This window comes from Bufo gargarizans, chromosome 7, assembly GCF_014858855.1.
Source record: "Bufo gargarizans isolate SCDJY-AF-19 chromosome 7, ASM1485885v1, whole genome shotgun sequence".
NCBI lineage: Eukaryota > Metazoa > Chordata > Amphibia > Anura > Bufonidae > Bufo > Bufo gargarizans.
Genome location: NC_058086.1, coordinates 169,695,555 through 169,708,425, shown reverse-complemented (window position 1 = coordinate 169,708,425; position 12,871 = coordinate 169,695,555).

Genomic DNA, 12,871 nt, shown 5'->3' with positions numbered 1-12,871 from the left:
ACTGTCATACATGCAGGTACTCTTACATACAAACACTGTCATACATGCAGGTACTCTTACATACACACTGTCATACATGCAGCACTCTACATACACATACTGTCATACATGCAGGTACTCTAACATACACATACTGTCATACATGCAGGTACTCTTAAATGCAAACACTGTCATACATGCAGGTACTCTTAAATGCAAACACTGTCATACATGCAGGTACTCTTACATGCACACACTGTCATACATGCAGCACTCTACATACACATACTGTCATACATGCAGGTACTCTAACATACACATACTGTCATACATGCAGGTACTCTTAAATGCAAACACTGTCATACATGCAGGTACTCTTACATACACACACACTGTCATACATGCAGGCACTCTTACATACACACACTGTCATACATGCAGCACTCGTACATACACACACTGTCATACATGCAGCACTCTTACATACACATACTGTCATACATGCAGCACTCTTACATACACACGCTGTCATACATGCAGGTACTCTTACATACACACACACTGTCATACATGCAACACTCTTACATACACACTGTCATACATGCAGCACTCTTACATACACACACTGTCATACATGCCGGTACTCTTACATACACACACTGTCATACATGCAGGCACACTTACATACACAGACTGTCATACATGCAGGTACTCTTACATACACACACTGTCATACATGGAGCACTCTTACATACACACACTGTCATACATGCAGCACTCTACATACACACACTGTCATACATGCAGCACTCTACATACACATACTGTCATACATGCAGGTACTCTTACATACACACACTGTCATACATGCTGCTCTCTTACATACACATACTGTCATACATGCAGCACTCTTACATACACATACTGTCATACATGGAGCACTCTTACATACACATACTGTCATACATGCAGGTACTCTTACATACACATACTGTCATACATGCAGCACTCTTACATACACACACTGTCATACATGGAGCACTCTTACATACACATACTGTCATACATGCAGGTACTCTTACATACACATACTGTCATACATGCAGCACTCTTACATACACACACTGTCATACATGGAGCACTCTTACATACACATACATGCCGGTACTCTTACATACACACTGTCATACATGCAGGTACTCTTACATACACATACTGTCATACATGCCGGTACTCTTACATACACATACTGTCATACATGCAGGTACTCTTACATACACACTGTCATACATGCAGGTACTCTTACATACACATACTGTCATACATGCAGGTACTCTTACATACACATACTGTCATACATGCAGGTACTCTTACATACACATACTGTCATACATGCAGGTACTCTTACATACACATACTGTCATACATGCCGGTACTCTTACATACACATACTGTCATACATGCCGGTACTCTTACATACACACTGTCATATATGCAGGTACTCTTACATACACACTGTCATACATGCAGGTACTCTTACATACACATACTGTCATACATGCAGGTACTCTTACATACACATACTGTCATACATGCAGGTACTCTTACATACACATACTGTCATACATGCAGGTACTCTACATACACACACAGTCATACATGCAGGTACTCTTACATACACACACTGTCATACATGCAGGTACTCTTACATACACACACACAGTCATACATGCAGGTACTCTTACATACACACACTGTCATACATGCCGGTACTCTTACATATACATACTGTCATACATGCAGGTACTCTTACACACACACTGTCATACATGCCGGCACTATTACATACAGTGAGGAACAGAAGTATTTGAACACCCTGCGATTTTGCACGTTCTCCCACTTAGAAATCATGGAGGGTCTGAAATTCACATTTTAGGTGCATTCCCATCAGAGACAGAATAAAAAATAAAAAAAAATCAGGAAATCACATTGTATGATTTTTAAAGAATGTATTCGTCTTGCACGGCTGAACATAAATAAGTATTTGAACACCTGAGAAAATCCGTGTTAGTATTTGGTACAGAAGCAATTACAGAGAAATGGCCGCGGAATCTGCGCATCAACGGATTTGCAAACCAAAGGGTGAAGTCTGCAGCCGCTATGAATTCTACGACATTCGGTGCAGATTTCCCGCCATCCAATGTGAATGCAGCCTTAAAAACAATCCAGCCTAAGTTTCGCCTCCAGGCCCCTTCCACTGCGGCGGGATGACGCGGGTCTCCGCAGGAGCCGCGAGGGGCACAAGTGCTTACATTTCCTCCTGTCCAAATAAAATCCCCCATCTCCAGCAACAGGAGAAGCCTCCTCTACCCAAAAAGTAATCAGCGCGCGGATCGTTCCTTCTGAGGCGGCAGTGACAGCACATTCATTAGGGGAATTAGAGATGAAATTGGAAGGTTCTGAAGGGGCCGGATGGCGGCGGCGGCCACCGGGTTCTTCATCTTAATTTTCGGATGTCGTGGAAGAAAGCTATTCTGTATGATTAGAGCTGAATGATGGGCAAACCCCGTATTGATCAGATCTCCATGACTACGCCGCCGCCCCGCTCTGGTGTTCATGTCACAGCATTCTTAAAGGGACAGTACAGTTTTAGCTCAATCATTGAGTTCTGCAACTTTTCAATAATCCTGCTTTTTTAAAAAAAATCTTTGCTGGCTGTCAGTGAATGGAAACAATTTAGATGAAAACTGGACCTGACCATATCCTGCTGCAAGGAATTGCAAAAGACACTGCATCGAGCCCCCCTGCTGCAAGTACTAAAGGCAGAAACCTAAAGGGGGTAGGAAATGACCCTACAGGCGAGGACCACTTTGGACCCATTGTTGTGACATGTCCACTGGTGTTCCTTGGTGAGCCTGGTGGGGGCTCCACGTCTGCACCTTGAGGCCTCATGCACACGGCCGTGTTCCGCGGCCGAGAGCGGACCGTGGAAACCCGGCCGGGATTCCTCCTGACAGCATGAGCGCACGGCGTCATTGGTTGCTATGACGCCGTGTGCTCCCTGCTGCCGTCACAGTACAGTAATACACTGGTATAGATCATACCAGTGTATTGCTGTATTGCGGCGGCAGCAGGGAGCGCACAGCGTCATAGCAACCAATGACGCTGTGCGCTCCTGCTCTCAGCAGGAATCCAGCCCGTGGTTCCACGGACCGCTCACGGCCGTGAAACGCGGCCATGTGCATTCTGCCTGATTCTGGCAATCTTAGATCTTCCTCTTCTCTGAACGTGCTGGCAGCCGACACAGCTCAACCTCATCTATCATTAAAGGGATTCTGTCACCAGATTTAACCCTGCCTGGCCCTGTCAATCAGGACTTGGAGGGAGGCGACAAAGGTGGGGGAACAAAGCCTCTAGGAGCAGGAACAACGCCCCCCCCCCCGGTCCTTGAGGCGAATTAGCATATTATAAAAGTTAGATTTCTGGCGTAACGGGGGCATAGATACAAGCAGGAATAGGCTGGTTAGGTTAAGGATACTTTCACACTTGCGTTTTTCTTTTCCGGCATAGAGTTCCGTCACAGGGGCTCTATACCGGAAAAGAACTGATCAGTTTTATCCCCATGCATTCTAAATAGAGAGTAATCCGTTCAGTTTGCATCAGGACGTCTTCAGTTCAGTCGTTTTGACTGATCAGGCAAAAGAGAAAACCGCAGCATGCTACGGTTTTATCTCCGGCCAAAAAAACTGAAGACTTGCCTGAACGCCGGATCCGGCATTTTTTCCCATAGGGATGTATTAGTGCCGGATCCGGCATTCAGAATACCGGAATGCCGGATCCGTCGTTCCGTTATGCGCAGACTGAAAAAAAAGGTGAAAAAAATAAATGCCGGATCCGTTTTGCCGGATGACACCGGAACGACGGATCCGGCATTTCAATGCATTTTTTCGACTGATCAGGCATTTTTAAGACTGATCAGGATCCTGATCAGTCTTACTAATGCCATCAGTTGGCATACGTTTTGCCTGATCCGGCAGGCAGTTCCAGCGACGGAACTGCTTGCCGGATCTCTCTGCCGCAAGTGTGAAAGTAGCCTTAGCTGACATTAGCACATCGCTAGCTTAATAGGGTTAAATCTGGTGACAGAATGCCTTTAAATGCTCCGCCAGCCAAGCTCAGCAACACGAGCTTCAGAAAGAGAGGAAGCCCAAGAGACGACCAGAGAGAGCGCCGCACCGTCCTGCACGCGAATACGAGGAGAAGAAACAGATTCCGACTAAATTCCTCCAACGAGGTCCTTCACGCTCACGTCCCAGGGAGTTCAAACGCAGCGTTTTCTACAGTTTGCTTTACAGTTTCCCTGACTCTGTGCACAACGCGGCCTCCCCGAATCCATGACTGAAAAACAGACGTACACAACACTGATGTAAACCGCTACCCTGTGCTCAATAATATACAGGGGCGAGGAATACTACAGGAAAACAGAGAATATAGCCAAAACTAGGGATTATAGTAGTTATATTCTTGTACATAGAGGCAGTATTATAGTAGTTATATTCTTGTACATAGAGGCAGTATTATAGTAGTTATATTCTTGTACATAGAGGCAGTATTATAGTAGTTATATTATTGTACATAGGAGCAGTATTATAGTATATTCTTGTACATAGAAGGTAGTATAGTATATTCTTGTACATAGAAGGTAGTATTATAGTAGTTATATTCTTCTATATAGGAGCAGTATTATAGTAGTTATATTCTTGTACATAGGAGCAGTATTATAGCAGTTATATTCTTGTACATAGGAGCAGTATTATAGTAGTTATATTCTTCTATATAGGAGCAGTATTATAGCAGTTATATTCTTGTACATAGGAGCAGTATTATAGTATATTCTTGTACATAGAAGGTAGTATAGTATATTCTTGTACATAGAAGGTAGTATTATAGTAGTTATATTCTTCTATATAGGAGCAGTATTATAGTAGTTATATTCTTGTACATAGGAGCAGTATTATAGCAGTTATATTCTTGTACATAGGAGCAGTATTATAGTAGTTATATTCTTCTATATAGGAGCAGTATTATAGCAGTTATATTCTTGTACATAGGAGCAGTATTATAGTATATTCTTGTACATAGAAGGTAGTATAGTATATTCTTGTACATAGAAGGTAGTATTATAGTAGTTATATTCTTCTATATAGGAGCAGTATTATAGTAGTTATATTCTTGTACATAGGAGCAGTATTATAGCAGTTATATTCTTGTACATAGGAGCAGTATTATAGTAGTTATATTCTTGTACATAGGGGCAGTATTATAGTAGTTATATTCTTGTACATAGGAGCAGTATTATAGTAGTTATATTCTTGTACATAGGAGGCAGTATTATAGTAGTTATATCCTTGTACATAGGAGCGGTATTATAGTAGTTATATTCTTGTACATAGGAGCAGTATTATAGTAGTCATATTCTTGTACATAGGAGCAGTATTATAGTAGTTATATTCTTGCACATAGGAGCAGTATTATAGTAGTTATATTCTTGTACATAGGAGGCAGTATTATAGTAGTTATATTCTTGTACATAGGAGCAGTATTATAGTAGTTATATTCTTGTACATAGGAGGCAGTATTATAGTAGATATATTCTTGTACATAGGAGGCAGTATTATAGTAGTTATATTCTTGTACATAGGAGACAGTATTATAGTAGTTACATTCTTGTACATAGGAGCAGTATTATAGCAGTTATATTCTTGTACATAGGAGCAGTATTATAGTATATTCTTGTACATAGAAGGTAGTATAGTATATTCTTGTACATAGAAGGTAGTATTATAGTAGTTATATTCTTCTATATAGGAGCAGTATTATAGTAGTTATATTCTTGTACATAGGAGCAGTATTATAGCAGTTATATTCTTGTACATAGGAGCAGTATTATAGTAGTTATATTCTTGTACATAGGGGCAGTATTATAGTAGTTATATTCTTGTACATAGGAGCAGTATTATAGTAGTTATATTCTTGTACATAGGAGGCAGTATTATAGTAGTTATATCCTTGTACATAGGAGCGGTATTATAGTAGTTATATTCTTGTACATAGGAGCAGTATTATAGTAGTCATATTCTTGTACATAGGAGCAGTATTATAGTAGTTATATTCTTGCACATAGGAGCAGTATTATAGTAGTTATATTCTTGTACATAGGAGGCAGTATTATAGTAGTTATATTCTTGTACATAGGAGCAGTATTATAGTAGTTATATTCTTGTACATAGGAGGCAGTATTATAGTAGATATATTCTTGTACATAGGAGGCAGTATTATAGTAGTTATATTCTTGTACATAGGAGACAGTATTATAGTAGTTACATTCTTGTACATAGGAGGCAGTATTATAGTAGTTATATCCTTGTACATAGGAGCAGTATTATAGTAGTTATATTCTTGTACATAGGAGGCAGTATTATAGTAGTTATATTCTTGTACATAGGAGCAGTATTATAGTAGTTATATTCTTGTACATAGGAGGCAGTATTATAGTAGTTATATTCTTGTACATAGGAGCAATATTATAGTAGTTACATTCTTGTACATAGGGGCTGTATTATAGTAGTTATATTTTTGTACATAGGAGGCAGTATTATAGTAGTTATATTCATGTACATAGGAACAGTATTATAGTAAGTTATATTCTTGCAATACAGGGTAGCATTATAGTAATTTTCTTATTAATGAGTAAAAAGAACATGAAATCCTTACTTTATCATAACAGGGTCAATATTAAGAATGATGAAAACCACAGAGCCTTATACTCTTCTTACACGGCATTGCCCTTTAATAGTAATCAGCTTCCTTTTACTATTTTTATACATTTTCTGGATACAGTGGTTTGGAGGAATAAGTTTCATACAGATATATTGTATATTCAGTATTTATATTTCCCGTAATACCGGATCGCGCTCTTTCCCCGATGTTCACGTTATATATACACGCCTGACGTCTCCCAAGATGAGGGGGAGGGGCGGGTAACATTTGCTTCCTATATATCTGGTATTACGCCGTCTTTTCCTCCCACCTCCAGCACTCCGTGTACATCTGCCTCTTCATTTATTGAACCTCAGAAGAATAAACGCTCTTATTACTTCTGAGATCGTTAAACAAATGAAACAAATTAACCGCATTCACCCAAGAGTTTATCAAAGCTGAATTCCTAAGTGCACTGCATATCAGATAATGTCCATTTCATATACAAGCCAAGATTAACTCTTTCCTGCCTTTTAGGATCTGAGCACATTATCTTTTCATGTTTTTTTCTTTACGTTCTTCTATTTACAAGAATAGGAATAAAAGAGTAACAAGAAGGGAGCGCCACAGGGGGCTTTGTACTGACTACCATGAATCTTATGGTATAGCAGTATTATTTAGACATGGTATTGTTGTGTTATCACAGATTTATGTTGTCATTATCATCTGTGTATGTTGATATTATTGACCACTCTATGGCGGTATTAGGCATTTTGTGGCACTGCAGTGCATATTTTGTGTATGCTGGTGGCAGCGCTGTACGGTAATATTTAGGAAACTATATAGAAGTATTATCACAAGTGTCCCACACATGGCACTATTATTTAGGAACCATCTATGACACTGATATTTAAAGTGCATCTGTCAGCAGTTTTGTACCTATGACACTGGCTGACCTGTTACATGTGCGCTCGGCAGCTGAAGGCATCTGTGTTGGTCCCATGTTCATATTTGCCCGCATTGCTTAAAAAAAGGATGTTTTAAAATATGCAAATGAGCCTCTAGGAGCAACGGGGGCGTTACCATTACACCTAGAGGCTCAGCTCTCCTTAACTGCCGCGCCCTCTGCACTTTGATTGACAGGGCCAGGCAGTGTAAACATCATCACAGCTGGCCCTATCAATCAAAGTGCAGAGGGCGCGGCAGTTGCAGAGAAATTGAATTCTTTAGGTGTAATGGTAACGCCCCCGTTGCTGCTTGAAGCTCATTTGCATATATTAAAACCTCCTTTTTCTCAGCAATGCGGACACATATGAACATGGGACCAACACAGATGCCTTCAGCTGCCAAGCGCACATGTTACTGGTCAGCCAGTGTAATAGGGACAAAACTGCTGACAGATGCCCTTTAAGCACCATATGGCTTTGCACCACATGGGGGAGGGGAGCAAAAACCCCGATAAAACCGCAATGTGCATGAAGTCTTTGGGCCAGGGAACTTTATTCAGTTTTGTTCTGGTTTTTGTCAGGCACATTGGGTGGGCAGGGGTCCCTGGGAGCCTCAGGACCAGGGCTGCTACCCAGAAGGGTCCCCAATATGGCGCAAATCAACAGCTCCATGCTTTGTCAGCCTTGCACCAGCTGGAGAGCCACAGGTTGTAGACCGCCGACCTGGTTTGACTCTCAGCCTGAAGGAAGAAGCAATAGCACCCATTAAAATCAAAAGACACCCATAACTGTACTCTTCAATATGTACCCTGCGGGTCCGCAGACGATTAACCGCTATGAGCTTCACTACTGGGACCTGTAAAGCTGAATGAGATTTGTCTGAGCCCAGGAAGCCCTTAACGTTTTCCTCTCCCCTGACAACCCACAGACATGTATTCAGCACATAGACGCCATGTAACTTCTCCGCCGAGGTCTCTTCTCTCTGGTATAAGAAATCTGTATATTTGTTCTTGCAGGAAGTGAGTGCGTTACCCAGGAGATGTATCTGTTTATTGTTAAAGGTGATACAATGTTGCACAACGTTCTACATGATCCTTATGTTATTACAGACTTCGGTTCTGCTGCTATTATATGAGCGCACCCCTGGGATGTAGCTGGAAGCTTCCATGTATTTAATACACCATATATGAGCTGTATGACAGCGTTCAAATTAGAGCTATATGTCAGACTCCAGCAACAGGAGAAAGGGGTGAGGACTGGAGCTCCACAGCAATAACGGCTTTATACCGCGTGCATACGGATAACAATATGCGGTATTACATGTGGTTTATGGGATCCAGGGGGGACACATGTGCACGGCTTGTTATTACACAAATCTCTGACAACTGGACAGGTCCAGGGCAGATAAGGATCCCAGTGAACAGATTTGGAAGCTGTATGAAAGTGATACAGAAATTCTATTGCAACATTGTATCACCTTTCATTGTGCAAATAATAACCTTCATTTGCTGAAAGTAGGAAAGTCCTTTGATTCTGAGTGACGTATCCTACAGATTCCAAAATTACGGAGGTTGTAGGATGGGAGCAGCGTTTCGGTTGAGGAATAGTGATGAGCGGCATGGGCTATATATTCGAAATTCGCGATATTTCACGAATATATGGGCAAATATTCGTCATATATTTGCGAATTCAAGATTATTTTCTTGATTGCGAAAAATCGGCAATGTAATATTCGCACAATGCGTGTGAAATACAGGCGTGGGTCACTTTTGTTACATTTTCCAAGCTGCTAGAAGTTTCCTGAGACTGGAGAAAATGGTCGGCACGGCAGAACATTAAAAATTGGTTTAGATGCAGATAGAGTGCTCCAATATTTTCGCGATTGCGCTAATCGGCACTAATGATGCAAATATTTTGGCGCAATACGTGAAACTTCACATTTTAGCAGGTCTGCATGTATGTATGGACAGCAGAACCTATCACACTGCCTAACACCCTGCACTGCAACAGCTCCACTATATCAGGATGTAACCTACACTGACTATCTGTATTATATATATAAGCTAACTGTCTAATATAATGAGACAGTAAAGCACAGAGCTCAGCAATGTCACTGCTCTCTCTCTCAGATCTGCAATATACTGCGTACAATGGCTGCTGGGGAGGTTCTTATATAGTAAGGGGGAGGGGCAGCTTTCCTATTGGTTGCTAGGGAGGTTGCTAAGCTCAGACAAAGACATTGCAGCCTTCTCATTGGCCGACAAGCAAGAAGGGAGGTTACTGATGAAAAAAAATCTAGAATATTTGAAATTACCAATATATATCACTATATTCTAAATATTTGCGAATTCTCAAAGTGCCGATTTTCACGATTCAAATTTTCACGCCCGACACTTTTGGAGAAAATATGGACCCTATTAACCACAAGTGGTCAGAAGCTGGAGTCTAAACAGGCCATAAAAACAGGGGAAGACCACCAAACCCACCGAATGCAGCATTTTGCCCAACTATTTTCTAAGGGTGGGGGTGTGCCATCCATCGCTGGACAGAAGAGGTGGGGGAAGAATTGGGCATACTGTGTTTCAACATACCCAAACCAAAGCTGCATAAGGCTGGGGCTACACAGCGATTTTGGGCGACCGTATAAATTACTGATACACGGTAATACTTGGTCGCCCAACACCTGTTGTGCCCAAGATGGCGGTGTAGCCCCAGCCCAAGAGCTCAGCTCTGGCAGACAAGGTGTCGAAGCAGAGGTCACCAGACTGTGCAGGAACAGACTACGCAGACTTTGTGTATGGGGAGTAATCACGGATATACATGGGTCTGCAGCAGAGCTGGATGCACTGAACGGTAGGCGATTTTTCATCCTGACAATTATCTATTTGACACAACATCCAAGTCTTTCTTATCTCATTTGAATATCCTAAAGACACAGAGGCCCCCTTTGCTCCGGCACCTGACCTCCTCCACCTGAGGTTGTCACAATGTATTTCCTAGGCAGAATAGATGTGTAATAATAATCCACTGACATAAAAAACTATATATGGAGTCCATGAACAATCCGGAGGCGCTCAGTGATTGCAATAATTACCGCACTTTCACTGCAGACGTTGAAAAGAAGATGCTTGCTTAAGAAGGCGCCTGCATAGTATTAGCACAATTATGCAAATGGCGCAAGCTGCCTGATACACCGCCGGCCGTCAATAATTAATCAGGCTGCGGGGAGTGACACATGGAGGGGACGCGACAGAACAACAGATACTATACACAGGGTCAGCAAAGTTCTAGATATAAACCCTGAGACAGAGAATTATAGGGGAATCTGAAAGGGATTGTTATATTTTATATCAGGAAATTTACATTGAGAAGATAGACAGATGATAGATTGATAAATAGACAGATAGATAGAGATATGACATAGATCGTCTACACTCATCATCTCCCCCGGTTTCTGTGCTCGCTCTCATCCTGATGTTCTGCGGAGAATGTTTGTTTGTGTTGGGCTCTGTTTATCTCCTATGGCAAACTACCAATTAACCAGCAAACCGGCAATCTGTAAATTATAGCTCTGCCGGTGTCGCTGAGCTCCGGATCTCTGGCATCTTCCCAGCACCGGTGTCTGTATGGAGCCACCTTGCGACATTTCCCTGCCCTTGTCACACACAGCACTGACATCTGCTTCACCCGACTGCTCCACTCAGGACCAACCTCCGAAATCCATGAGTGTTCGAAGAACAGTCTCCACACATCCCGCCCTCACTGCAGGAAAACTCACACGACACCAGACAATTATATACCGCAAGGAAATATCCTTCTTAAACTGTTACTGGCAAGAAAAATGATGAAAACAAAGAAATATGAAACATTATTACAACTTAGTATTATAGTAGTTATATTCTTGTACATAGGAGCAGTATTATAGTAGTTATATTCTTGTATATAGGAGGCAGTATTATAGTAGTTATATTCTTGTATATAGGAGGCAGTATTATAGTAGTTATATTCTTGTACATAGGAGCAGTATTATAGTAGTTCTATTCTTGTACATAGGAGCAGTATTATAGTAGTTCTATTCTTGTACATAGGAGGCAGTATTATAATAGTTATATTCTTGTACATAGGAGCAGTATTATAGTAGTTATATTCTTGTACATAGGAGGCAGTATTATAATAGTTATATTCCTGTACATAGGAGGCAGTATTATAGTAGTTATATTCTTGTACATAGGAGCAGTATTATAGTAGTTATATTCTTGTACATAGGAGGCAGTATTATAGTAGTTATATTCTTGTACATAGGAGCAGTATTATAGTAGTTATATTCTTGTACATAGGAGGCAGTATTATAGCAGTTATATTCTTGTACATAGGGGGCAGTATTATAGTAGTTATATTCTTGTACATAGGAGCAGTATTATAGTAGTTATATTCTTGTACAGGGAGCAGTATTATAGTAGTTATATTCTTGTACATAGGAGCAGTATTATAGCAGTTATATTCTTGTACATAGGAGGCAGTATTATAGCAGTTATATTCTTGTACATAGGAGCAGTATTATAGTAGTTATATTCTTGTACAGGGAGCAGTATTATAGTAGTTATATTCTTGTACATAGGAGCAGTATTATAGTAGTTATATTCTTGTACAGGGAGCAGTATTATAGTAGTTATATTCTTGTACATAGGAGCAGTATTATAGTAGTTAGATTCTTGTACATAGAAGCAGTATTATAGTAGTTATATTCTTGTAAACAGGAGCAGTATTATAGTAGTTATATTATTGTACATAGGAGCAGTATTATATTAGTTATATTATTGTACATAGGAGGCAGTATTATAGTAGTTATATTCTTGTACATAGGAGGCAGTATTATAGTAGTTATATTCTTGTACATAGGAGCAGTATTATATTAGTTATATTATTGTACATAGGAGGCAGTATTATAGTAGTTATATTCTTGTACATAGGAGGCAGTATTATAGTAGTTATATTCTTGTACATAGGAGCAGTATTATAGTAGTTATATTCTTGTACATAGGAGCAGTATTATAGTAGTTATATTCTTGTACATAGGAGCAGTATTATAGTAGTTATATTCTTGTACATAGGAGCAGTATTATAGTAGTTATATTCTTATACATAGGAGCAGTATTATAGTAGTTATATTCTTGTACATAGGAGCA